Source organism: Meleagris gallopavo, chromosome 15, assembly GCF_000146605.3.
Source record: "Meleagris gallopavo isolate NT-WF06-2002-E0010 breed Aviagen turkey brand Nicholas breeding stock chromosome 15, Turkey_5.1, whole genome shotgun sequence".
Taxonomy (NCBI): Eukaryota; Metazoa; Chordata; class Aves; order Galliformes; family Phasianidae; genus Meleagris; species Meleagris gallopavo.
Window position 1 is genome coordinate 16878863 of NC_015025.2, and position 4566 is coordinate 16883428.

The following is a 4566-nucleotide window of genomic DNA, read 5'->3' on the forward strand; positions in this document are numbered from 1 at the left end:
GGTCTGGAATTCTCTATGAAAATATTGAGCAAAGCAACTGATTTTTGAAACAAAACCTGCTGAGTGGAACCAACAGTCTGAGAGCGAACCAGTCCATCTTGCTGGGATCCTCCATGGATGATGTCTTTCAAATGCTCTTCCATCCTTCCTGGTGATGACACCCAGTCTGCAGTGCCCTGCCTCTCTACCAAAGCCACCACCATTACTTGTTACCATGTTTGGCTCGTTTTGGGTGGGGAACTGTTCCATAACTTGCAGTTCTTATCTGCATGTATGCACTGATGGACACAGCTTTCTTTTGGATGGCTTACCAAAACTTTTTGAGATGATGATGATGCTTTTTTGAATCCTGTAACAATTTTAGGCTAAGATAATGTTTAAAATCTCTTATTCATATATAAATACAATTTATTTTGAGTGACATTTGTGATTTTGAAAATGAAATTCTGAGGGGAGCATCCAGAGCTCTCCTGCTCCCCACCAAGGTACTGTGACTCAGTGCTTCTGGGGATGTGTACATCCCTGAGCAGGAAGGAGTCCATGCAGTGAGGTTCCTTGAGCTCTTCTGGGAAGGATAAGAAAGGAGGGGAAGTAATAATATTAAAATCTAGAAATATTTACTTTACTTGCATAGGAGTTCTTAAGTACTGTTTCTGTAGAGGGTGGGACAAAAGGAATATAGAAAACCCAAAGAGACTGCAGGATTATAACTGCTTTGTGCCATCAGGTGGGACCAGTCTGTCCTCCATTTGCACTTCTCTAAGCATTTACTCAGGTTTTACTTGGCTGTCTCTAATCGTTTTATTTTCCTGTTTCACCTCAGGCTTCCTAGAAAACCTGGGTTTTCTGTCCCCTAAAGGTCACAGACTCCACAGCTCAGCAACGCTGATTTTTGTTGCACAGCCTTCTGCTCCATTAGCACAGTCCATAGGTTGTTTCTAATCCCCAGAATTGATTTATTTAATCCTTGTAGGTGCCATTTGTTACGCGTTATTCGCAGCGCTTATTCACAGCACAAACAGATGGTCAACGAAACCAATTAACCTTTCCCGATCTCTCTTTCAGGCTTTCCACGTTCTCAGAGTCTACGGACAAGCGAACACAAACCACTGGGAGATGTCCTGCCAGACAGAGATGAATAGGACGGCCGGCGGGCGTGCGCTGCTGGACACAGCCCCAGGCTCAGTGCTCAGGACTACTGCTGACCCACCAGGTAGGAGAACAGAACTGCCAAGGCATGGAGTGATGGAAGTCGGTCTGTTTGCTTATTTAATGCTGTGGGGGATAGAGGACATAGCAGCTTGGTCTCTTTCCTGGATTGTTTTCAGGGTTTTGGGGATATAAGGAGTGTATTTTGAGGTTAAAGGAAAGGACAGACCATGCTCTGGTTGTTTCACAGCCTGCTAGTTGTTGTTGGAGCATTGGATGGACATGTGTGTTGTCCTTTTGTGAAATCCTAAACAAAATGAACGGAAGGGACTCAGGATGGGATTTCAGAGTTTTAGTTTCAGCGGGATTTCCTGATCTTACCTAGCAGGTATGATGTTGCATGGCAAGATATGATGGTTTTCTCAATAAAAGCTATCTGTGTCTGTGCAGTGACTGCAGTCTGTGCCTGCTGCTACCCGCTTATCCCATTGGGGTTTGGCTAGTGGTAAGTTGAGCAATGGCTGCCCCAAGGGGAACGCAGCAGGCAACATCTCCCAGTGTCTTACCCCAGGTTCTCCTTTTGCACAGATTTACAGAAGCAATATGTTTGGACATTTCATTGTTAATATAGCAGAGCTGTTTCAGAGAAAAAAAGAAGAACTTGCTGCGGGTGAATGGCATGAACAAAAGCCCAGCTGCCAGATGGGAAGTTGTATTTATTATTTCTACAAGTTCTTTTCCCTTTGTCTCCTCTCCCTGTTAGATGAGCTGGCTCTGCCCAGGGATAGATGGTACAGATATTCCTTTCCCGTCCTGCCCTGTGCTTTGGTGGCTGTTTGTGTGCCGGATCTCGATGGCTCAGGCTCTGCCCAGGGATAGATGGCTGAACCAGAAGGCCGAGTCCCTCAGCTGAAGTGCAAGGCATCATAGTTAAATCAAGATCTCTGCATTTTGGGCCCCTTTCTATGGCAGAAAAGAAGCAAAGATTCAATAAGAAGCGCAAGCGTATTCTGCCAATCTGAGTCTGTTTTTTTTGTTTGTTTTTGAAGAGCAGAATCTGTAAAAACTATTTTTTTCTGCTAGATTTTCAAGTGATAGCAAGATGCTCTTGTGTCAGTCTGGATCTTAGCAACGCTGTGTGGAAAGGATCTATGCAACAGAAAGGAATGTTTGAGAGCTTCCTTGCATTCTGGCTGTGTGGGCAGCCTCTGGGAATCCCAACTGGGGCAGAAATCAGTGCCACGGCCCTATGCTCCTGGAAAGGTCCTTCCTATTCCATGGCCTTCCAAAAATGGGCTCTTCTGAAGTGAAGGTTATTCCAATTTAAATGTCATTGCTTGAGTACGTGCAATTATAGATGGTCCTGTAGTTTTTCACAAGTACAAAAATTATGATGCTACTTTTAATTGTATTTAATTTTGAAAGAGTCATTGAATTGGTCACGCTGTGATACACTGCTTCAAATCTTCTTTAAACTCCCATGTCTGGGAGGGCTGAAGAGAAGTGTCTTGCTATGTGCCTTTTTCCAAAAGCAGGAGCAACATTCCCTCTCCTTCAAACAGAAGGGCATTTATGGCTAATAATGTATTTCATTCCAAACCTTAAGATCAGAGGCTGAAGTTTAATTTTGAACTTGACATTCTCTGATTAAAATTTAAAATTTAATAGAGCTCTGTATGTGTCCAGCCATAGAGAGTGTGGTACTCAACATCCAGCTGGTTGCTCCATCTGTTAGAGCATACCCGTGTTACTGTTTGCAAGCCTGTGTGGGAAACAGCAAGGATGGGTTTTTGTAGAAAAGGGATCCTGAGATACATTGTGGAAGCTGGTGAGGATGCTTCTGGATGGGAAGAACTTCTTGGTATGGTTTACGTACCTGATCTGCTGTGGTTTTCTGATGATGTGAAAGAAAAGATTGAACTGGGTTTCCTGATTGGGCTTAAGAGACTTTGAGTTTGATAAAGGATGAAATCTGTAATCCATCTACAGGTGGACAGATTATTTGTATTGTAGTTTTGCCAGCTTGGTGATATCCCTCCTGATGGAAGCAACTCTTTGTTCTCTCTAGGTGCTGCCACGTGCCCAGTAGGCGATATGAGCAAAAGATGTTGGTGGGCAGTGCTTTGAGACTGTCTTTGTAGCAGGTTAAAAAAATAAAAATAAAAAATCATGAGTTGTCCTCCTTCTGCCCTGTGCATCTTGTTGAGTACAGTTCTCCCCACCCTCAGTGGAAATGGGCCAGAGCAGTGCCTGCAGAGCCAGAAAGCAGTGCGCCAGTGCTGGAACAGTTCTATAAGTAATCCCAAATTTAACTTCAGACAGTAAATTTCTTAATTCACTTCATGAACAGTTTCCTGCAGGAGTTAATTACATTTTAAAGTGATGATTGATTATCCTGATGTGGTTGAAACCATTGCAATTAAATGTAAGAGCAGTCAGAACATTAAGAGCAGTATTAATATGCAAAATGTTCAAATAACTTTTTCCCAGCTCCCTCTTGAAGCACTTCCACACCTACCTGTGTTTAGCTCCTTTTTTATGGCAGGTAATTAGCAAGCTGGTTAACTTGACAAACACAGCGACTTCTTATATGATGGTGGTTGGGAGGTATATCGATACCAAAATAACTCAGCTTGGCTTGAATGTTTCTTTTGGGTTAAATCTGAGCTGCACAACTCAAGTATTTTAGTGGCTCTAAAGCAAGCTGTGTTTTCTTCTGTAGTTTTACCCACTTGGAATTGTGGATTTGTAGCTATTGATTTCCCAAGAAAATAAATATTTCGGGAAGTATCTCCTTAAATTGAGAGTTAGATCAGATCTTCATTCTGTGTTTTAAATCAGACTTTGATAGGTGTGTGGAAAACTCTTCCGCTCCCTCTTGCTGATTTATGACTGGAGGAGACTTAAAATCATTTGAACATTTGAAATGAGTTCATCTTTTAGCACAAGGGATCTTTTCATAAACAAATATTGTCTTTAACGTTACAGATGAGCTAGAAAAAATTATCTCAGTTCCATTGAACTCCATCAGATTATTCCAGCAGGGAATGTGGCAGACACATTCAGCAGAATCCTATGTGAGACTCAATTAATGCACACAAGTCTTTTTTGAAGTAAAATCCGATAGTGTCCACAAGTTACATAAACTCTTCTATTTTCATCTGTTGAAAGATTTACTAATTGTTCTGCCTAATGGTGCCTAGCAGACTCTGGAAAAGTTGTCTAATTTCCTGCTTCGTATCGTTTTATAAATTTTTTTTATTTTAACTTTCCTTGCTGTCAAAAACTCCCCAAACATCCATTAGTTTCATTTGCTATCCAGATAATGAATTAATTTCTTATTTTTTTTCCCTGTCGTTGTGCTCACTGCAGATTTAATTAAGAATAAATGATCTCTTGGTGCTGCCTTTTTTTTTT

General features: G+C 41.7%; 1 long non-coding RNA gene across 1 annotated transcript; it reads left to right on the forward strand.

Moving 5' to 3' along the window:
- The first annotated feature begins 1067 nt into the window (after positions 1 to 1067).
- LOC109370033 lies at positions 1068 to 3500 on the forward strand. Its single transcript, XR_002119783.1, has 3 exons — positions 1068 to 1213; positions 1913 to 2461; positions 3218 to 3500. It is a non-coding gene; the product is annotated as an uncharacterized LOC109370033 (long non-coding RNA).
- Positions 3501 to 4566: the final 1066 nt, after the last annotated feature.